The 24,480-nt window shown below is 38.3% G+C and overlaps 2 protein-coding genes across 9 annotated transcripts in view; one reads left to right on the top strand and one right to left on the bottom strand.

Annotated features, from left to right (window-relative positions):
- The window catches only part of LOC127072765 (uncharacterized), a 74,031-nt gene extending 49,865 nt beyond the window's left edge, over nt 1-24,166 (bottom strand). Inside the window, exons 1-2 of one of the 2 annotated variants that reach the window (XM_051013462.1) lie at nt 23,834-24,166; nt 5,427-5,597 (exon numbers count right to left, since the gene is read on the bottom strand). The gene's annotated coding sequence lies outside the window, so the exon portion shown is untranslated. The remainder of the gene's footprint in view (nt 1-5,426; nt 5,598-23,833) is intronic. The other variant, XM_051013463.1, reaches the window with a different exon arrangement.
- Nucleotides 1-24,480, top strand: part of LOC127072756 (E3 ubiquitin-protein ligase MYCBP2) — a 163,663-nt gene that overhangs the window by 59,813 nt on the left and 79,370 nt on the right. The window lies entirely within an intron of this gene.

The raw sequence follows: 24,480 nt of genomic DNA, 5'->3' as shown, positions 1-24,480 counted from the left end.
CATCCTTACTTTAGCCTTTCAGATTTCCTGGATCGTTCGTCTACCTAGAATTTTCTTACTAGAAGATATCCAAAGGGAGATCGAGAAACGATAGGTCGTTTGAAAAATATGCGTACCATAGTTTCCTCATTTCGTCTCTTACTACTTTAAACGATTCTCGTTTCATGAGATTTTCTTTTGTTCGTTTTAATATTATTCAATTAAATACGAAGAAATTATTGCGCTGTAGGAAGCACGTTAAACATTTGAAAACACAAAGAAAAAGAAAAAATAAAGATCGTAACGTATACAACATAGTACACAACATGCTGACTGTTTATTCTTATTTCGAAATAATAAGCAAGCACTTTACATATAATTTCACATGTGCGTTCGGCCAAGTCCGATGATAATTATCTATCGATCCTTCATGATAATTATGTAAATGTTGTCATACTTTTCTACAAAAGCAGGTCGATGAGGACACAAAAACTGCGCATGAATATTTCTTTTCTTTTTCTTTTTTCCTTTTCTCTTTTTTTTTTTCTTTTTCCCCATTCCTTTTCATTTCTCTTTTTCATTTCCATTTTCTTTTTTTTTCTCTAATCGGAAATCGTTTGAAAATCTACCACTTTTTTAAATTACATATTGACAGTTTTCATTACTGTCTCGATCGTTCGTTTCTGGCACGTTCGCTCGTCGGTAAACCGCCATCGAGTTTTTTAAACGATCGTATAGCTAACATCGAATTTCTGCGGTCTCCGGTCTTCGCCTCGTAAATACAGAAACTTGAACGTTAGAATTGATTGTAGAAGTCCCAATTTCTATGCACCTGCTACCAACGCTATTCCGCACATCCTTTCTTACTTTGCTATATCTACGTAGATAGTTGACAATCCTTGCTTTTCCTTATGATCGAAATCGTCTACTTATTTAAATACTTATTAAAAACGCATTCCTTATTCGCGTAAAAAATTCTGTATTTATTTCTAATGAATTCGATTCCGACGTCAATCGTCGTTCATATTTTTGATCTCATTAAAAACGAACGAATATTATTCTTCAAATTTTCATCGATAATTTTTCTCTACTTTCTCCATTATATCGACGAAGTCATTAATTGAATAATCCTTGTCATACTTTCATGTACATCAATGACAAGATTCTTGTCCACAATACACCTCTTAGAAAAGTTTACAAGTATAAAAGTTAGGTATAAAAGTTGCTTCACCTCAATGGTCGAAGTTTAATTACTCGACAGATTTTCTTTAATTTTCGAATTCATTTTGAGATAGGTATTGTTAAAAACTTGTTAGTCGAACTTTGATAGCAGCCAAAAGAAAAGTTCCGTCGAGTTGAGAGCGTTCGGTATAACGTGTCGATATAACGGATTATCGTTCTTGTAATAGCGTGTTAATAATTTCAACGTTTGTGGGAAATTGATATCTTTATTAACATTCAATGATCTTTTTAAGATCAATAAATTATTTTCGATGATAATCGATTGCCATTATTTTTTATGGATTTTTTACTACCACAAGGACATCGTTTTTCTTTTCTCTTCATAACATTAAATAATAATATCTTAAAAGTTTTATGAACCGATTGCCTTGATACCAACTGCAGCTGTCCTTTCTTCTTTCAACGATCCATTCGATCCTTAATTTCAACTAATGATTTAGATTCCGATACTAGATTCCGATTTGACAGATCGATCGAGGAAACTTTGCTTATAGGCTGTTTTCTAGAACAACTGGCGACTGACAGATTGAATATACCGAATACATTACTAAAAGTTGCACAACGTTGCTGTGCGGTAACGTAGCTCTACTAATTTCGAAACCACCCGCATTGGGGTTACTCGAATAGACATTACTACAGAGCGGAACTTCCTAGCTTGTAAGTACTTCTTGGTTCAGTAGTTTCTCGCGACTGTCCTGGAAACTTGTTTGGCACTTCATTAGAGTCACAAACCTTGCTGCTGTCCTCGGATGTTAGGTCAAAGAGAAGCTTAATTTTGTGAGAAACAGGAACACCGCTGATAGAGTTCACGGTTTAAACAAATTGAATCGAATTGATGTAAGACTAAAAAATGTCTACTGTGTAATACTTTCATAATTTATTGAAAAATTCTCTATGAAGAAATGGCCGTTATAAAACGTATATAGGTATGTATGTGCATAGACATGGAGGTACTTGTGTCTAGACACTTTTTCCAGTAAACTTAATATCCGTATAATATTACTGCAATTTTACATGGCGCGCGTAAACGCTGAGAGCATGCCATTCAATTTCGTGCCATTCAAGGTATGGAAGTTTTAATGACTCGGACCGGGTTAATTGTAAAAGTTGAAAAATAATGTGATTCAGCGCGTTACAGTCTTGCTCGGAACGAGAACGATTTTCTCCGTCGTGTTAGAATGATTATTTCAATCTCGTGTACACGTTCTATTATGCTTATTAAATGCAACGACCTTTATCTCACAAGGTTGCACGATCGATCTATTTTCTTTATTTTCTTTTTAATCGATCATCTTAAAGAATTTTTTATGAAAACCATAGAGAAAGAAAATTGTTGAGGAATGAAGTTGTTAAATGAGATTACGAGATAAACGATAGAAAAATCACGTGAAATCCTTGGCGTTTATTTTGAATGGCTCAGAATTCACAGGTCGTTCTTGCACGGTTAATTGCATGATACAGCCGGTCGAAAAGTTCTCTGGAAAATCGTTGGTCGAATGTTCGCAACTCGCGGCTCAGTTTATTTGGAGGATGGGTGCACGTATGCATGAACGCGAAAGCATCGACGTGTATTGCACAGGCGGTGAAGACACGAGCTGCTGCTATTGCTGCTGTTGCTGCTGCTGTTGCTGCTGCTGTTGCTGCTGCTGTTGCTGCTGCTACTGCTGCTGCTTTTTCTACCAGTGTGTAGATATTTGCAAGCGTGTGCACGGGAATCCTGTATTGCACTTATACTCGTTTTAATCCTGAAGAGCGTATTCGTCCGCCATCGTTGAAATCGTGAAAACTCTCTGGCTGGTTGCATGTAATATCCGTAACACTCTTTTGTTAATAAAAAAAAGAAAGAGAGAGAGAGAGAGAAAATGCAGACGTTGGGAAAAGGATTTTCGATGGGAAGAATAAAAAGTTGACATCGCGTTATTCCTCGTTGTTAACTAGAAACGAATTTTGTTCGCTGTCTTTTCTTTTCTTTTCTTTTTTTTCCCCTTTTTTTCTTTCTTTTTTTTTTCATCTCGACGTAAAACATTACATCTCATTGTCAATCGTATAACTGACGCCCATTTGGCGAGTAAGTAGAATTACGAGAGAAGGAAATAAAATTTTTCATTTTCCGTACTAAATCGTACTATTTAGTAAACATTTTATTTAACTTTCGCGAAATGGAATAGTACAGGTATTGATACGCAATACATAGATTTACTTTTGATTTTACCTCCTCGGCAAATTGACATAATCTACATATATCGGAATTGCGTTGTAATTAACGTGGTCGCTTAACAAAGAATAGTATTTGTTCAAAACTGTAATTACGATTGGCACCGGCAACAACGCGGATAGAACCTTGTAATTAAAATATTTCTCGTCGATGAAACTATCATTAATACGTGATTACAGCGTTCCTATTAGAAAGTGTATAGTTCGAACAACGTTGACAAAGTTTGAATTTCATTAGCACGACCTCGATTATTACAATATCGTAGTACACCAACTTAGAGAATAATCACTGGAAAAATTTCAAGCGTCTGTCGTTGAAATGAAATACGTATTGTCAATGTTAAACTAAAATAAATTTATAGTGTTAAAAATGGAAAGGATAACGAACGAAGACAACTGCGTGGTTACTCGTGATCGCCTTGGAGAAGGATTAGAAAACAAAAGCATCGTTAATCTCGAGATTATTCCTTCTGAAATTGAATTTTGCAAAAACAGAAGTGTCTCTCTCTCTCTCTCTCTCTCTCTTTCGTTCTCTTCTCGTCTTTCGTCGGGTGTCCCGAGTAATAACACGTAGAACAATCGCCTTAACTCGAAAAGCCTTCGTTAGAAGCATTGCTTCCTTCCTAGTTTCCGACTCGTTTTTCGCTCGACAGAATTTATCTCGAACGTCCACGTTCTAGTCTTTCTTCAAGAAGAAAGCATTTCGTTCGTATTCCTCGTTTCCGCGTCGTCTACTCTCCTCTTCGATTACCTACGTTTCTTTTGCGATCCAAATGCTTGTACCATAATATCGCGCGCTTTAATATTTACGCTGCATTCCTTTACGGTGCATTAAACGCTCTACGTCGTTTCTTTTCTTTTCTTTTCCTTTCTTTTTCTTCTCTTTTCCTTTTTCCCATTTTTTCCCTTTTCTTTCTATATCTCGAACTTCTTCGAGAAACGTTTTCTAAGCGTACACGTAGATCGAGATTCCCATTGAACCATCTCAATAAAGAAACTAACAAATCTGTTGCTCTCTCTCTCTCTTTCTCTCTTTCTCTCTCTTTTTCTGTTTCTCTATCTGTCTCTTTCTCTCTTTCTCGCAAAAGAGTTTCATCTCGTGTTCGTATGAAAAGCTCTTTCTTTCGTTCTTCTCTCTTTTTTTCTTCTTTTAAGCTCTTACGAGACATTTTCTTTTTACCTACGTATATAACATAAAAATAAAAAGTACAGCAAGCGAATATCATACGATAGAACGTAGAAGGAAAATAGATTTTTATTGGGTCTAATCCGAGTTATTGACAACACGGACCGAAAAGCACAGATATTAGAATTTTCTCTCGATAAAAAGGGTCTCTCGAAGTAGTAGAGGCATCGGTACCTTTTCTACGGCCAGGTAGTTCCTATCGATCTCACTTCACGACGTTTACTTATTCCTCTTTGCTACGGTTTTACAGAATCTACGAGCCCTTCTTCGTGCTTCGTAAGCTAACTCATTAAGGACTGATTTGCATTTTCTCGGATTATCTTTATCGATCGAAAGATCACGAAAGAGTTTGTAAATGGTATACCTTTCTTTTGGATCTACCTATCAGATAATATTTTATATTCAAATAATGCAAAAGGTATCTTTGATCCGGACGTAATTTACATCGCCGTTAATTAATTATTGTCCCCGTCTTATTATCCGATCAAACGATAATATTTTTTCCATCTTAGTCGAGATCGGATTAATACGGTGGCCCGTTAAGTCAAGCGCAACGGAGAGAATAAAGACAAGATCGGAGAATCACGGTTTCGTGAGAAAGTCTTTACTTTGGTCCTCTTGCTCGCGGGCAAGCAGAGTTTGAATTAAGAAGATCCAATCCTACCTTCGTATAGGGGTAGGAGGTCAAACTCAACGTACAAATCATTTCAAGTTCTTGAGCGAGTTCGGTGAGCTTCAAAACGGCGCGTTTGTTCGAGCGTAAAATTGCTATGATATAGAAGGAGGAGTAAGAGGAGAGACCGACCTGGTATATTCGCTCTTTCCCATCCAACTATTCGTCCTCTTCGTCGTTGTCGACCCCACCAATAGCCAGCCGCGAAAATCACGAAGAATGCGCTTTTCGAAACTTTCGCTCGTTCTGCTTCGGAAAGATTGAATTATTCCTTCCATCCTTTGCGACGAGATGAGTTCACTCCTGCAACGAAGAGATACGATCGCGTGCGTTTGGCATTAAACCTGAGTTATTATTCGCGATGAAAAAAAAAATCTATATGTATATATATTTTTTTTTCTTTTCACATATATAGATTTTTTTTTCCTCTTATATATACGAAATTGACAAAAAAGAAAACGAAACGATAGATATTAAAGTTCAATTAAAATGGAAAAAGGATAAACTTTTTTACTGCTACCCTTTTCATCGCTAGCAGCAATTCGATAGAAAACGCGTCTATAACGACGAAACGTAAGAATCCGCGTTGACTCGCTTTCCAACTCTCACGCGTTTGAAGTCTCCCGCCATTAAATACGTTCGCATAAGTACTCCGACGCTTTTGCTTTTTGCATGTCGTTCTCTTTGAACGTGCGTTCTAAGCTCCGTTATACGTACGTTTATAATGCGCTTTGTGCAAAAACCAACGATGATTCGCGGTTCGTTAGGGACGTAGGTATGATGTCTTGCTTGTGCCACCATAATTGGTCCAATTTTTTTATTCCTCGACATCAAATAGATTTTTCTAACGATTTATGCTCTACGCTCACCCGTTGCTCACTCGAATCGATTTCTTTTTTTATTTGACCCGACCTTTGCTGTGTATCGAGTTCGTCGGGATGATAATAGAACCAACAAATTCTAGAAGAAAAAGAGAGAGAGAGAGAGAGAGAGAGAGAGAGTTAAAGTTAGACTCAGAATTAAAGTTACAGTTAGAGATAAAATATTTGCAAACAGATACAGATAAGACGAGGTACGCGGAGATGCGAGAATGTTTGTTCCTGTTAATGGCTTTGCGGAATTCTAATTTACTCTACTTTGTCGGTCAGGAAATCACGTTGACCAAGCTATCGATCTTACGATTCTATCGACACGCAAATCCTCTCGCTTTAACGTTCGAACATTTGCTCATTAAAGAATAGATATTTTATGTTCCTCATTTCTTCGATGAAGTTTATATGTGGAACAAACGAGAATGAACCGGGAAATAACAAAATTTTTATATTCACATATATTCCTTCCCGTCATTATCCGCGTAAAATGTGGTGTCCCGTGAAACATGCGACAAAGAGAAAACCGTAAAACAGAGGAAATAGATGAAAGAGAAAAGATGAGTCCTAGAAAACCTAAAAAACGGTACTTGAGTTATATTTGTTCAAGGGGAGAAGGTGGCACGGAGGGCACGAGGTTTGGGTATTTTTCTCCCTCTTGCATTATTTCACTCCAGTTCCTCGCTATCTTTGACGAGAATCCCGTACGGGAACGTAGTTTCGTATTTTTATTTGTCCTCTGTGTGTACTCGCTTATGTTGAAAATTCGTCGAAGCTGAAAAAATTCAAAGCAATGATCATGTATCGTCTTTCCGCGAATGCGTAGGTAGATACATAGGTAGGTATTTGTTGCAAGTTTGCGTACGTAACACGTTCGACCATCGAGATCGTAGAGTCGAATACGAGAAGAAAGTAGGCAATATCGAAGGGTAGAAGAGAACGTGCAAACATTCAACGTCTACCTCGAATACTTCTTCGACGAAACGTATACAATTTCGTCGTCTTTATTCATCCAAGTTATCTTCACGTTTTAAATCGAGCTCCATCCCCGATGACGATGACATATGAAAAGGTAAAAGCTTTACGTTGCTCTTTCAGTACGCTGCTTTTGTGCCAGACTTAACATCTAAAAGTTAACATCTCTTGGACGATGTCAAATTCTCCATAGTCCGGGAAGAACTTGGAGCGAACAAAAGTATAAGATATCTAACGTTTGCTGCTAGTCTGGGCAACCAGAAGTGTCGGGAGTTAGTGAAATTTCTTCCCTCGAAAGTTCCTCTCGATGCAATTCCAACGGACCATCCTGGATGTGCCACCGCGTGGAATATTTTTCCTTTTCCTTTATCCTGCCATGCTTTTTAATATCCGTTCTTTTTTTCTCTTTTTGTTTCCTTAGCATTCGCTCCGTCGTATCGCGATATTTAAAATAGATGCACCGGAGGTGATACTTCTCAGTGAAAATATTCGTCTTCGCTCGTGATTTTTCTTTTCTCTTTTTTTTTTTCTTTTCTTTCCTTGGAACAATGATAACAATAATTGGAAAAACAAGGACCAATGTATTTTCGACTTTAGCAGGGCCCATCCTGTTATTTGAAAGTTCGAAGAAAAAGTCAATTGAAAAATATCTACGTGACCTAGAATCGTTGAAGCCAATGCGACCTCTAAGCTTGATCGAGTCGATTTCTTTTTCGAGGTCAAGAAGAACTCTTTAATCGCTCGGACGCTGCTACGAACACCAAAGCCATCCTTAGACGATTTCTTGAAGAATTTCATTCTGAAAAGTGAACGCGTGGATCCGCGCGCTTTTCCTCGCTTCCTTGGCGTTTCCACGTTCTGATCGAGAATGTAATTTCCGTCTGGTCCGAAGAATCCAGGACGATTCTGAAGTGAAAGGGGAAGGGCAAAAACAAAGAGAAAGAAAGAAAGAGAGAGAGAGAGAGAGAGAGAGAGAGAGAGAGAGAGAAACTCGGCACGTCTGACAGCGATACAATTTGCCCGATAGAAATAAGCGAGAAAGCACTCGATAGTTTTTTTCGTAGCACTTTCGTACTTTCTTTTAGCTACCTTCTCTTTCTCTTCCTTCCTTCCTTCTTTTCTTTCGTCCTTTCTTCTTAGTAGCGTCATACCTCGACTTTCCTCCTTTTACTACTGCAATTTTATAGTTCGTCCGATCCGTCGTCTTGCTGTGCACTCGTCCGAGTAAATCTCGCATAGCTATCGATGGATAACGTAAGTGTAAGTGATTCCTTGTAAATCGTCCGAGCGTATCTACCTTCGGAATTTGATCTTTCGGAACGAATCTGCAAAAATTTCTGCAGCTGTGTCTCGTAGATTTCGAAGGTCTGTCAATATGTTCGAAAACGTCATTTCTGAAAAGTGCGATCCCTCTTTCAATATTGTAATATATCGCTGTCGTGACGTCGTGCGCCGTAATTCTATTTAATTAAAATTTCCCGGGAACGAATTTATCGAAATAGATCGTTCGCATTGTCGAACTTCCGTGCGATTATCTTCGATAACGCGATCGAGAAGGAATATTTTCACCTTTAAAATTTCGAATATCCTTTCTCCCAAGGCAGGTGTTATTATTCTAACGAAAACGTATCTCGATAGGAAAATCGGAATAGAATCTTTCAGTCGAGCGATTGCGAACGAGTCGGACTTCTCGAGCCATCGAAATCCCTTGTTTCCGTTCGTTTCACCGGGATGTACCGTAAAATCTTTTTCGACAGTGGAATTTCAAAAGGCAAGTTCCGTCCTACGATCTGCTATCGTTGCTTTCTCGCACAGAAAGAAACTCGATAAGACTCCCCTCTCGTTCTCTTTTCTCTTCTTCCTTCACATCGGAGAAATCCGATATGGAAGGGATGCATCGACTTGTCAACCGTAGCTACGAGACTTAACTTCCCTCTCTCCCTCCTTCTACTCCATCCTTACATCCCTTTTTGTAGTATGGTTCTCGTCACCTTCGATATTATCCTTCCTTTTCCATGAGATTCAAGCTCGATTCAAGCTCGAGCCTTGTCCGTTGCTTTCGATCTACGATCAAATCGGTTTGACCTCGATACCTTTCGATCTATCGTACTACCATCACTTATCTCTGGCTATTCGAAGGAGTACTTCTTGACCTCAAAATGTCCAATTCCTTTTCTTCGTCGTTTCGTTCGAAAGTTTACCCCTTAATCCTATTACGATCGAAGAGCTTCTTAAAACCGAGTTAAGATCGATATCTATCGTGAGGATTAACATCATCTAGGTACACGTTTTGCATCTCCTTAGAAAGCTTCCTACTACACGATTTCGTATTACGGTTAAACTACTTTCGAATCGAATCTTCGAACAAGACGCGATACACGTTCGTCTCTCTCTCTTTCTCTCTCTGTCTCTCTCTCTCTCTTTCTCTCTCTCTTTCTCTGTCTCTGTCTCTCTCTTTCTCTTTCTCTCTGTCTCTGTAAGCACGTCACGCGGATGATGTCCTCTCGTAGAATTCCCAACTTCAAACCTACGGATCTTCTGTTTCCGTATGTAGTTCTCCAGACGATTTTGCACGGTATAGATATATACCTCGTTTCGAGATGAAAAGTTGGAAACTTCTCTTCTGTTATTCTCTCTCTCTCTCTCCCCCCGCTCTCTCTCCCTCTCTCTCTTTCTCTTTCTCATTTCTCGTTTTACATAGAAACGTTCACTTACGCTTCGCTTCTGTCATTCTTGATAGTTTGATAGTCAGATTAAAACCACGTCATGAGGTTGCCTTTATTAGTATCGATTTAGCATGGTACGAGAGAGAAGAAATGAAAATAGCTTGAATATATATATATATATATATAGATGTTCGAAAAGAAGATAGAAAAAAATAGATGAGTTTCACCATCGACAAGCCAATATAATGGCCGTCGGGTGGTTGCTTGTCTTGGAATAGAAAAAAATAAAGGAACAGGAGATATACTTCCGCTTTTATCGTTTCGCCGGCGAAGGGAAAAAGGTGGAAAAGTTGGAATCGAGTTGGACCCTTGGTAGATCGTCTTGATTGGCCTTATGACCTTCTTGGATTCCTTCCTTGTTCAATGTCCGACTGTAACGAAAGAAACGGGTTAAGCTTTCGCGTTCCGACGATCATTCCAATTGAGCTGGGAAAAGACGAATAAAAAATGAGTCCGTAAGTTCTTTTCTTCTTTCTTTCTTTCTTTCTTTCTTTCTTTCTCTATTTTATTACTTTTTTATTTCTATTTTTTCTTTTCTTTTTTCTTTTTCTCTTCGAACGATCTAATACCTGCAAAACTCTTATCACCGTCGTAATTTTTCTTTTTTTTGTAAAACGCAACGTTACTATCTTAGCGTAATAGAAATATTATTGATGCGACTAGTTCGTGTCACCATCTCACATGACTTGTAAATAAGTTTTTTAATATTATGGCCACGCCGTTACGTATTTCTCTGGAGACTCTACTTACTTTACGGGCCACGGGTTTCTTCCTTTTTCTATCATCGTACCGCACCATCATGAAAATTCTTATTATCGTTCTTATCTTCTCGGCAGTTTTCTAGGTGAAAATCTGTTGGTGAGGAAGGAGAGAAACTGCATCTCCGAAAACAGTCTCTTACGCACTTTCCCCAAATTAGATGCACGAACTTGCTGATTCTGCGTAACTACTAAGTTAGACCTTCCTGCGAGACAATATGTAGATAAGCAAAGTTTCCATTGTCTTCGGATACATTCATCTCGCTTGCAGACATTCGCGCTTTCTGAAGAACGTTATTAATCATGCGCAGTATATAATTTTCACAGACGTTTTCAACCAGATTACAGATATACCTGGCTACATGATTCTCCGTAAAAACAAAATCGATGTTTCCATGTATCTACATCAATTCGCTCTTACGATATATCATTTTAGTTCGTCGATCGAACTAAAATACAAATATCAATATCTGAAGATTACGTTTAACGATCACTTGCGGGGTTTTTCCACCTCATGATCATTTCATTCGTTATCGTGTCAACAATGCAGAGACATTTCTTTCGATTTTATTTCATTCGCTGCTTTATGAGAGGTTGTTAGAAAAGAGAAAGAAAGAAAGAAAGAAAGAAAAAGAGAGAGACTATTTTTTAACAATTTTATTTTGCCTAGAGATGTGTGTACGTCACTATTTGACTGCAAAGGCCCCTAATATTTGATCGAATCTCTTCGATTCCGAAAAAGTTCGTGAAAGTTACGCTGCTCTCTCGGTGAACGTAGGCTTAAGAGGAGGACTTGAACGAGAGAAAGAGAGAGAGCTGACGAACAAACCGAGAAAAGAGAAAGAGAGAGAGAGAGAGAGAAACAGAGTAGATTCCGTATTCGGTAGAAAGAAGAGGGAAGAAAAGAGAGAGCTTCCAGAATGGCTTGGAATACGGACTTAAATATTTACCCGATGCAAACAGAAAACTCAGTGCTTCGGTGTAGCCAACCAAACCCTTTGCTTGGAAACATTTCCGTAAAATTCGGTGTGAAAGATGCCGTAGACCGAGTAGCTTCACTCTCTCTTTCTCTCTCTTTCTTTCTCTCTCTCTCTCTCTCTCTTTCTGTATCTCTTTTTGCTTCATTTTCACGCATGTTTCGTTTCTTTCGGTAGCTTCATCTCTTGATTCTTTTTTTCCTCTTTCTCTCTCTCTCTCTCTTTTTTTTCGTTTCGTTTTTATTTTCTTTTCAAAAAAAAAAAGAAAAAAAAAGAAAAAAGAAAAGTTCCCTCACGTCTACGCAACATTTGCTCCCAATCTCTTACGAGTTTTCTATCGTTCACTATCTATCCGTTCTCTTTATTCCGACGGATAGAAATAGAAAAATTTTTATGTTGGAATGCGCGGCCGTACAAAACGCGCGTACGCTTTGCCAGGATGGAAACAGAGTCTGGTACTCGAAGTGTACCTTTACGTACTATCCAGCCACGCTAATGGATACTCGTCCGTTTCTAAGGAGGCAGGAGAGAAGAGTTGTGTTGGTGAGGAAGAAGAGGAGAAAGAGGTGGAGAAGGTGGAGGAGAAGGTGGAAGAGAGACGAGGAGGGAGAAAAGGAGGTATGCTTCGACGACCGACTCTGCCGTTGGAACGATTTTTACGCGGCAAAACGCGAAAGTTACGTGTACGGAGAAACAAGAATGGGAGAGAATACGAGAATAAGAGAAAAGAGGAGAGAGAGAGAAAGAGAGAGAGAGAGAGAGAGAGAGAGAGAGAGAGAGAGAGAGAGAGAGCGTCTTCGTGAGAAACGGCCGATTGTTTCGACGTTTTCTACCGGCTGGTGGAAGAAGAGGGAAGTAAAGGGAGAAATGAAGGAGGGTAGGTAGTTGAAAGGAAAATCTATGGTGGAAACGACGAAGGAAGTCTTTCTCTTCTTTTAAACGGCCGAGATACTTTCTTTGCGTCGTTGAAAATTCATGAAACTGTTCTTCGACGTCGTTCTGTCGTTTCTTCCTCCTTCTTTCTTTCTCTCTCTCTCTCTCTCTCTCTCTCTTTCTCTCTTTCGAATTATATCCTTGCTCTTCTTCTTCATATTTCTTTCTCTTCTTTTCGTTCCTTCTTTCTTTACGAAAAGTATTTCAATCGTTACTTGAGTACATAATTTGTGTAATCGGCTAATGGACGCATATATCTACTTTCGGTAACTAATGGACGTCTCGTATGTTAAAGTGGTATAATAAAATGATGAACGTTTAATTTGTTCAAGACTAAATCGGAAAAGTTCTTTGGCGAATTTTAACAGTATTTACTTTGTGCTTGTATTGAAAATATGTATATGTATATGTTAATATATAATATAAAGAAAAAAGAGAAAGAATATCCATTGATATAAATTTACATTTTACGTAGTCAGATTTATTAACTTATTTGGTATCTACGTTTTAATTTTTATATGCTTTCCAAATACGTCGGTTATCGTAAAATGTTTACATGCTGTTTAAATAAAGTTACGATGAACGTTGATAAATAAATATTATATGCGTTTCTCTCTTTATTGAATTAAAACTGGAAGCTCTTAAATTAATTTTGTAAATAATGGAAATTATAACTTCGGGAGCAATACGTGTACGGTTTCGCGTTATTTGAACTCATGTAAACAACCTCAGTAATATTAGTCGTTTATATTATAAATACAAATAGTGGACGGAAAATATTTGTTATTCTTTATCTTGCTCGTTTTTATACGTTTATACTCAATGCGAGCTTTAATGAGAAAAATATGGAATTAATCGACTATTTGTTAATGTTTTAAAGCATAAGAATGTTTATTATCTCTTCATCTTATCATTCTTATTGTAAACTACTTTATGAGAAATTTTATCCGTCAGTTATTATCCACGATACGCGTTGACGATCAAAGAGAAACCTCATAGCACTCAATGATAATTCCATTTCTTTTCGATTCATTTTACCATAGCATAAGTGGTGACAGAATAATGAGCATGTATGTATGTATATATATATATATATATATATATATATATATGCTGATACATATGTATGTGTGTGTGTGTGCATGTTCATTCGTCGAATTGTGGGATCCTTTGAGGTTTGACATCGCCACTACACATCGTCATACATAACATATATGAAATTTTAACGCAAAATTGTAGCTGGTAGTCCGACCCTTTTGAAAACACAGTTTCGCCCTCCCCAACAAATTCCTATGTCCCTTTATCATAATCGATGTTGATAGGGAACGAAGGATACGTAGACACAAGTTTCATTGGTGGACGCTTTTTAATTAATGGTACCTACGCTTACTCGTAAAATACGATTCGTAAAAATGCCTTTATTTGTAATTTATTGGTACGCAATATTATGCTTTTTTTCATTGATCGTTTGAGTGGAATGAATTCTTCGCGTATTTTCAAAATTATTTATTAATTACGCTTAAATGTATTATATTTTTCACATCAGTGAGCTTATAGTCCCAACTTTAAATAAAATAACGTCGTTGTCTTTTATTCAACGAAAAAAAGCAATAAGGATATGGCGTAACTTTAATAATATTGATTCTTAATTTACTTTAATGAAGCGAGCTTATTCGAATATTCGAATATTTCCTTTTTCTCTTTCATCTTTAAATCAAACTTTATATATATCCTACATCATATTACCTACAAAAGGAATCTTTTCGAGGAAACTTCGCGCTCGTTTTTTTTTTACCTCTCTTAACTAGACTTCTTATATAATTTTTTGACATATAAAATTAATTTATATATCATTTGACGTAATGGTACAATTCTTTACGCGTTTACATTCGTAAATTTGTTAATTTGCAAGTTTTATTAACGAACGATCGAACTCGGAATAAAATTGAAAGAAACTTTATCAGACGATACATTTATATCGTGGTAAAAGAATTGTTTATTATAAACATCTCGAGAAAACTTGATTACATCCCTAGTACAGTATCATCGTTTCATCAGTATGCCACGTGCGATCTACAGAGTGGTTTGCTCGTAGAATAAGGAAATTAAACCATTTATACCACTCTTGTAGCTGTCACGTGCTACGAAATACGAGGACATCCGAGAACATCCAAGCTTTCGTCTCTGTCTCTCGGCGTTACCTCAATTTTTCCTTCATCTTCTTAATTCGGGAATGAGGTGGAATTCTTAAAAGCTCGACGACCTGACGAGCTTTAGGAAGTACAATAGAAATTCGTGCGAGTAATAATTTAACAGATAAAATAATCTTTCTACTTCAATTAGAAAGAAAAGAGAAGGAAGGAAGGAAGGAAGAAAAGAAAAGAAAAGAAAAGAAAAGGAAAAAGAAGAGAAAGAAGAAGAAAAAGAATCCAAAAAAAAGGATAAAAATAAAGAAAGAAAAATAATCTATCGAGTCCGATCGTGAGCACAAATCTCATTCGACTCTCGAATCGAGCGATTTAACAATTAATTACACTTTTCCGTCTAGACTCAGACGCAGAGGCTCGAAACTACGGTCCTCTCGAGTCAAACGTTCCTCTGAGAGTAGCGAGCACTCACGGTGGGAAACTCGTTTCTGCTCGAAAGAGTTGTCCTCCCTTCTGCTATCGTAGTCCACGCTTTTAGATGAAAGAAAAACGGAGAAAGAAAGAGAGAGAGAGAGAGAGACTCATGGCGTCCGTCGGATTCAATGACCGCTTTTCCAGCACGATTCGTGCTTCGAAGTGAATTACCGAAAGAGAGTTACGGATAATTTCAGATACTTCAGATGAATAGACCTTTTTCTGTTTCCTTCTTTTTTTCTCTCTCTCTTTCTCTCTCTTTCTCTTCTTTTTTTCATTTCTTTTCTCCTACATCCGCCTTTACCTCAGTCACTCCTTTTGTTAGATTTCTTGATATCATTCAACTCAACCGTGCTGATTTTCAAGAGAGAACTTCTCTCTCCTGCGAAATTTGCTTTCATTTTTGCGTTACATCCAGAATAATCGGTGCTCATTTCCACGCTCTCTTCTTTCTCTCTCGACACTCGAAACTCAAGCATTCATAAACCAGACTAGTAGTAGTCTCGAGGATTAAAGTCTGACTGATCTTCGATTCATCGACTCATCGACGTTCCATTTTGTTGATGTTCGTTTCAATTTATTAACCTTATTTCGATCGTTTTGCTTTTATATATGTGTGCACGCGCGTGTGTATGTTTATATATCTTATCCACCTTTTCAATTTTTGTTCATTTTAAAAACGACCAAATGTATGGAATCGCATCGACTCTTGACTTCCTTTTTATTTTTCGGATGTTCCCTTTACAGCTTGATGCGGTTTCCTATCGATCGATCGAAGCTCGTTGACTAAGAGTTTGGAGGAAGAGTCCATGCGGCAGATAGCTGCTTTCGAAAGTAGCTCTTTTTGAAAGGCATCTAATTCTTTACACGGCAAAGCTTCTTTACGGCGGTGCGGCTTCTAGAGATCCGGCGACTAAAAGGTCCGAAAATCCAATATGCGAGTGGGAAAGCACGTAAGACCAGTTTTGCTAAAAGGATCGTTCGTCGAGGCTTTCGCTAAGTCTCTTCTTCAAACTGTTTTTGCGAATGATAGTTGCGGCACCTCGATTCCTTCATTTTCGTTGATATTATCTCGGTCTCAAAATGAAAGGATAAAGTTTCAAGCAAAGCAAACGGATATCGACCCAGTCCTGTAACATTATCATCCGAAGATATTCTTTCGCTCTTATTACTTCGTCCTTTTCTCTTATAAAGAGGTAGAAAGAAAATCGCGAAAATTCTCTTTCGTGTTCGTTTCGAAACACCGTCTGAGTCGTGATATGTGACTCGAAGAGAATCCCAGAAGAAGCGAAAGCGCGATAGGCGAGTGTCCTGACAAAATGGTACGTGCCCTTGGGAACAAACGGGCGATGCATTTATGAGATTTAAATCGCCTAAGCGGTCCATTTCCGCGGTTATGCATTATTCACCGACTCCTCCCGGTTCTTGAATGTTTTATGTCTTCGTCCTTCCTTCTTCTTTCTGTCGCCTTTCTCTTTTCTTTTCCACTCTACTCCTTCTTTCTTGTTCTCGTTCTTCTTTGCCCCCTTTGGCTCTCTTCTCGTATCACCCTCGCACTCCGTAGAACTTTGAAACGTTGTGACTGGCCGCGAGGGAGAAGAAGACACTCTCGAGATGGACGACGAGTCGGAACGAAGTAGTTTGCGGTTTTTGTCTTTCCGAGTGGCACGGCCGCTACGCATCGTCTATTACCATTTCTCATGTAGCCGATTCTAAATTGCGAGCAATCACTTGACGCGTGTCTTCCTGATATTTGCATACATTATGCTCTCGTATTACCATCTTTACAGCAGACTGTTTCTGTTCTTTATCGTTCAAAGATTCCGAGACTGCAAGCTACTACTATGCGAAAGAAAGAAAAGAAAAATATGAGACCTTAGGAAACCCTCAGTTACTACTATTGACTACGTACCATTACGGCGTTACCGTATGGTCGAACGTTTGTCAAACGTTTAACCAAAAGCTTTCTATTTCTTTATACTTTTTCAAAAGATTTCGCAATCGATCCTTTTACCACCACTCTCTTCTATTTTCTTTCTACATTCAATACCATGCAAATTCCATTGGCAAGTACATCAAAACAGCCCCGTCCGTTTCCTAGTTTCCCTCTCGTTGATACGTCTTTCAGTATTCTGTGCGCTCCTCTCAACAAATTTACTTTACCGTCCAAAAAGAATTTTCGAAGACGCCAGCTAGCCAACCCAGCCAGCAAGTGAGCAAACGACCGGTACATTTCTTCAACGAACATGGCCACTGTCCAGTTTCGTGCTTCGCTTACACCTTTAATTACCCATCTCTTCCTTCTTTCTCCTTCTTCTTCTTCTTCTTCTTCTTTTCTTTCGACAAGATTCCTTCGTCGTTTTCTTTCCTCCACTACGTGACAATTTTTCCTAATTTACCGAAGGAAATACGAATTAACGCGTTCCTCGACATCTTAGTAGTGCGTGAGTATACAAGAAAGACGAGAACCGGAGACTGTTATTATTGTTACCGAATGTTAGCGAACCTTTTCTCACGAACTTGTCCTCTTGTTCGTCTCGCGCGAACCAGTATTTATAGTGTCGTAGGAGTCGTCGCATTTTTTCTACCTCGAGAGCGTTATTTTTACAAGCGCCATTATTCAGGGCCGAACATGCGACAGAGTCAGGAGTAAGAGCGAGCACAAGTTTTTCTTCTTTTTTCCTATTCTGAAACACTGGCTAACCAGTCTGACCACTGACGAACGTGCTACCTAACTCCTTTCCCTCTCTCTCTCTCTCTCTCTCTCTCTCTCTCTTTCTCTCTTTCTCCTTCTATCTATTTCTCTCTCTTTTTCTCTTTAGCATATACACGCATACTTGTCAAATGCGTACGTGTGCTTCTATCCCTTCGGCTTACTCTCGGTCTGCAGGATAAATAAAGGTTAAGGTTAGATTAAGTATGGGGATTCTAACGAACACCGTTCGGGCCATCGTGGCTTCTCGTGAAATATACTCTTCCCATACCCTTCCCTTTTCCAAATTTCCAGGGTGTAAATTTTCTACGGGGGCATACCTTTGGAAATTCTTTTATCTGCCGCTGCAAGTCACCTATGGTCAGCTAACAGTTTCTCTTTAATGATTAATAAATACAGATTTTATAACGATGCGGTATAAAATCGATCGAAATCACGCAGACATTTCTTTTTTATTTTTTATTTAATAACCAAAATCGTCTTAACCGCAAATATTACGAATTATTATCTATTGAAAGAACGAACGAGAATTATATTAATCTACTGTTAACACATACACAATATCTATAAATGTACTTTTCATTTATAAATTTTTTATATCGTTCCTTTACGAATTTTCTCGCATCGTCCATTTAGTCGTATTTCTAAGAAAGAGATCGAATTTTCGTCATCGTCCTCGGAAAGATTCATGGTTTCCGAGAGGAGGCAGAAAATCGAAGAAAATAAAAGTGCCGAAGAAGACTGGGAGGGGGATGAGGGATAGTGGGCTGTGGGCTGTGGGTTGTGAAGGGGTGGAGGTCAGAACTATCGAAATCGTCGGCGCGAAACTATCTCACGAGTTTCCGGCGGAGCCGATAGACGGAATGGGAAGCGCGGAACGGAAACGGACGATTAACGAGAGTTTCCGCGGGAGCGATCGATCATTTAACTCGACCCCACCGCGTCTCCGTCTCCGTGATTATTCTGCACCGAGCCGGAAAGTCGTGGCTCGAATTGCAGCCGATCCGCGTCCGACGTAGCCATGTTACGCGCGCGCGCGCGCACGCGTGCACCCTCGATCTTTCACCACCATCACCATTACCAGTACTACTACTATTACCACCATCGTCATCATCGTTGTCGTTGTCGTTGTCGTCGTCGTCGTCGTCGTAGTCGTCGTAGTCGGCGTCGTCGATTTTCTACTTGGTTTGCGGACTCAGCGATCGCTTTGTTTAAGAAGCTAAAACGAACACGCGCCGATATCTATTTGCTTAGACTATTCCTTCCTCCGATCGATGGAGGAACGATTAGGACGACTCCCCTTTTTTTTCTTTCTTTTCTTTTCTTTTCTTTTCTTTTTTTTTTTTTTTTTTTGTAACTCGTAGACTAATTCATCTCTGAGAGATAATTCGAAAGCAGTGTGTTGGAAAGTTTGATTAGATCGATATTAGGATTAGTAAAGTGAGAGTGGATGTTCGTATCTATGCTTTATTGATAACTCAATAACTTATAGATATGTGATCGGACAAATGAATTTTAATTTCTTTTTTCTTTTTTTTTTTTCTTGGTTTATTATTTATATTACGAAATATTATTTTTTGATATTGAAATTATATATTGAAAGTTTTTAAGAGATTTCATTATTACGGTGTTGTATATAACGTCGGCGGCATTAATTAAAACGATGTTGATGCATTTTACGTTTTCATGATGGGATTAATTAACGAAACTAACAACTCTTAGAAATCAGTTTTGGAAAAGTTTTCCAAGAGCCTTTAAGAAGACTTTGTCGGTGATTTGGTGATCGATCTTTCGTTCTACCCAACAGATAGAACTTTGTTGGTACGTGGAACAAAGGTGTCGAACAATCTCTTCCGTGTAGAGAACGGCGAGGTCGACGACGATGACGACGACGACGACGACGACGACGACGACGACGACGATGAGGACGAGGACGAGGGTGAGGATGAAGGCGAGGGCGAGGGCGAGGACGACACACTGTATTCAGATTAAACCGCAATTTCGACGTGTAATTGGAACGAGATAGGGACACAATGCGAAACCGTCCTATACGATGACTTCGATCCCTTTAACTCCCTTTTAACCCGCTTAAGTCGTAGAACATACACCTGATTACTAATTAGATTCCTGGGATATGCTGCAAGTGTATGCACATATATGTATGTATGTGTGTATGCGTGCGAGTGTATGTAGAAAATAAAGAGATAAAGAGAGAGAGAGAGAGAGAGAGAGAGAGAGAAAGTTTTCTATCAGCAGTGTTTAAAAAGCGAATCTGAGAAACGAGATTTATTAATAACATCGAACTTTCCGCGTTAAGCTTCGAAAGTAATAAAAATAATAATCATATATATTTATATACACATATATGTATATATAATCATGGTTAACGATTCCAATTCCAGAAACATCGTTCGCAATTTCCTTTCAACACGTTGCGAGCGAATCAACTAGGCCGTAACTCTCGTCTTTTTTACCCTTTTTTTTTTGAAGATTCTGTAGCGATAAAACAAAATTTTTCTTTTCATATAAGAGAAAGAAAGAGAGAGAGAGAGAGAGAGAGAGAGAGAGAGAGAAAGAAAGAGACAGAGAGAGGGAAAGAGAGAGGGCAGTTGCAGTACGATCGAATTAAATCGAGTGCACCGGCCAAGCTCGACTCCGTCACGGATCACTCTCGATCGCGTTCTCTCGAGTGAAGTGCAATTAATTATCGTTAAATTGGATTGACGATATTTCATGAGAAGGTAGAACTACGGGACGCTTCCACGGATCATTGAGTCGGTAAATCGACTGCCAAGAGCGGACGTACTCACGGGAAATGTACCTAATCGGAGTAGGAGAAGGTCGGTTGTATGTCGCTTATCGCAAGGATTTCTTAAGGTTCCATCAATTTTATCGTATCGTTCTTTCCAACTCTCCCTCTTTCCTCCCTCTTTTTCCATTCGTCTTAAATTAAAAGTCGTATGGGAATCGACAAGAAGTCGTGATCAATCGTATGATCTTTTTCTTTTCTTTTCTTTTTTTTTTCTTTTTCTTTACGTTTTTTCTTTTTTTTTTCTAATTACATCAATCACTCGACAGAAATAATTCATTCAGGTCAAAATAAAAATTTTCATTTGTTTTCATATCTTCCATTTTTCTATTTTCTTTTTTCTTTTTCTTCTTTTTTTTTTCTATTTCACTTCGAGGATACAAAGAACGAGATGCATGAAAGATTCCTTTCAACGATGCTTCGTTCAATTTCACGGTGGCTTCGACTCGCGAAATATTCGAGCTTTCACCGAACGAAACCCCTTTCTCACCGTCGAAGATGTCGAATATAATATTCGTTTAGCTTTTCGCGAAGGGGTCATCATCACGTTGGCGGAGGTTAATGTCACGGTGGTTTTCTGCGATATTCCATTAAGAGGACGCCTCTCGCGTTATCGTTCTATTAAGCTGCCTCTTCTATCGTGCCCTCTGACGCTCGCGAAAAGTGGTTACAAGGAGTGGGGAGAGAGCTACACAGAGAAAGAGAGAGTGAGAGAGAGAGAGAGAGAGAGAGAGAGAGAGAGAGAGAGAGATGTAGAGATAGAAGGGGAATATCGGCGGTTACGTCGCCGCCGCGTTTATTCCGCTTCCAAGCTGGTGGCCGACATTGCGGCTGGCGGCGCGTCGATTCGAATTTGAATTCGCTTGCTTTTGCATTTAGATCGACGACAAATGTGAAAATAATTTTATTTCTATATCCTCTGTTTTATTCATATTATTATTTATATAAGGTATATAAGAGTTGTTTCTTCGTTTTAGAGCTTCCTCTTTTTTTTTTTCTTTCTTTGTTTCCTTTTTTTATTTTTATTTATCTTCATGTGATATTAACTCGTTAACTGTGTCTGATCTTTCAGTCTATTTTAAAAATATATTGGATAGCGAAAATTAATGGATAAAAAATATACTCGTCGAACGAAGTGTATATACAGCTCTTGTAAAATTGAATTAAATTATAACGAAATGGCAGGTGATTCTTTTGAATAATCAGTAATTTTCTTGGTTAAATAGTCTGGTATTATTGACTGAACTGTCAAATGTGTTTAACGAGTTTTCTCGTTATGAAGATATGATAATTTTGTTTCTGTAAGTACAATGTGTGTAATAATAATGATGAGTATACGACAGGAGAAATTATCTTTCGCTGTTCGAATTAAAATTTCAATTAAAAGTTATTCGTAAATTTAAGAATATTGAAACAATAACGAGAATAAAAGAAGAATATAAAAGTAATAAAATTTATCAGTACGTCGTCTCCGCGTCGTTTCCGCGTCGTTTCCGCATCGTATCCATGTCGTTTCCGCCTCATACACGTGTCATGTCCGCGTCGTGTCGAACAGCCCAAGGGGTTTTGAGAGAGATCGGAAGCTTTTTTTTTTTTTTTTTTGAAAAAGATAAGAGATTTTCCTAGAATTTTATTCCAACCACTAATAAATGTACATTACAAAGTTTCTGTCTCTCCTCAGACCCTATATCTGTCGGTATGTATCCTGTCATTTCTATATCGAATTTACTCTCTTTATTAAATTAGATTCAGGTCCGGAATTTGTGAACGTAATTGTTAACTATATGAACCAACCTCGACAGAAATATGTTACAGGAATTAATAAAGGTCTGGATATTAAGTCGTCGTAAAAAAGACTTTCTACGATAATTGCTAAATGTCAAATGAATTTTTTCTTTCTTATTTTCTTTTCATGCTGTCTCAAAATATCTCTGAAATTTCTTATATTTACGAGTATATTTCGATTTTCATTAAAGACTTTAATTCATATAGCAGAAGGTAAATTTTCTTTTTTCTTTCTTTCTTTTTCTTTTTTTTTTATACATTTTAACGAATATACATACTCGACGTAATACAAAATATTGCCGTCACCTCGTAACGAGATTTAACAAACTTTTCAATCCTTTATTTATAATCTTTTTAAACGCGTACGCGACAAGTTAAGCCATTTTTTAATTTTCTATTTTCCTCTTTTCTGATTAAGAACCGAGAACGCATAACATGTTTTAGTTTCTCTCAAGCAAACTCGATGATATCGCGAGGCGTTGTTGCGTCGTCGAGCTAGAAGCCACGGTGGTCTATCTATTAATAGAAACACATGTGTGCTCGCTGGCACGCATGACGAGGGCGCACCCCGATAAATCAGTCATAATGAAAGAACGCTTGGCAATAGTCGTTTGCACCGACGACCGGCACTTCTCTCAAGATACTTCTCATCTCATCGCTTCTCATCTCATGCTTGCAAAAGCGTTAATTAGCGAACGAAATCTTCACTTTTTTTTCTTTATTTATTCGTTCGTTCGTTCATTTATTTTTTATTTATTTAACTTTTTTTTTCCTATTTTCTTTTCTTTCATTTCAAAGTCTACCTCGAGTAATCGTCTTATCGATGGTATACACATCGTCTGAGGGTTTTCCTTTAATCGTGAAATTAGAAACGTACACGAAATTCCATGCTTTTGATCGTCGTGCGACGAAAAGCCTGAACGATCGCAGCTTTATCAAGTACGTTCAAATCCCGTTTAACCGAGTTTTTCGCGTGAACCCTAAAATCCCGGCTGGCAATTCCATCCCGTGCAATGTCTTTTTTTCTTTCTTTATCTCTTCCTTTCTCTCTCTCTCTCTTTTCTCTTCTTTACGTCTTGAATCAGTCCGAGGAAATTGAGTTTCGATCACTGATTGAATCGCTAAGTTGGCCAAAGGTATATCGATTCGTGGATACGCGCTGGCGCGCTTTTTCCAACTACTATGAACGGCTAAAGAGAGCTGACGGCGAATTGAAGAAACGAAACGAAAAGAAAAGAGAAGAGAAAAGAAGAAAAGAAAAGAAAGGAAAAGAAAAAAAAAAGAGAAGAGAACAGAAGAGAAAGAAAGAAAAAGAAAGCAAGCAAGCAAGCAAGCAAGCAAAAGAAAAGAGAGAAGCGAGAAGCGAGACTCACCGTCAAGATATGGCTAACATACGACGTGATTCAGCCGTGAAATTTTTCCCTGATAAGAGAAGATTCGTTTCGTAGTAACCAACTCGTGTACGTTGTTCACTTCGTTACCTCCGAAAAAAAAAAACGTGTTCGTTTCCTTTTTTCTTTCTCTTTAACATATTTCACTTTAACCAATGATATTTGATTCACAATTCAATCGCTTTTATTCACAACCACTCGCGAATACGTATATATAGTCGTAGGTCTTTTCTTCGATTACTTCGATTTTTTTTTTGGATTTCAATAAAAGGAGAGAGAGAGAGAGAGAGAGAGAGAGAAAGTAAAAAAAGAGGGATTTGAAGGGTTTTACGATTTGAATACACGTTTGAAGATACGAGTAGACGATGCAGCAGCATCGTCGGCACTGCCTCGAAGCGACTTTCTTAGGCCGAAGAACCGGACGAGACCCGTTGCTGCATCCCCGCCACGATTACTACAAGCCAAGATCGGACTTTAAGCCTTATCCACAAGTACTTACTTACCAGTCATGCATATCGTTCTCGCATTCACTCGCTCCATTTTCTCCCGTTCCTTTAATAACTTCTATAGATAAATGTTAATAATTGTAGTTCGTAATCGACAAAAGATCTCCGTTTTATCGTTCAAAG

Source organism: Vespula vulgaris, chromosome 2 (assembly GCF_905475345.1).
Source record: "Vespula vulgaris chromosome 2, iyVesVulg1.1, whole genome shotgun sequence".
In the NCBI taxonomy this organism is placed as follows: Eukaryota; Metazoa; Arthropoda; class Insecta; order Hymenoptera; family Vespidae; genus Vespula; species Vespula vulgaris.
The sequence above is the reverse complement of the archived record's forward strand: the minus strand, read 5'-3'. Positions and strand labels throughout refer to the sequence as shown.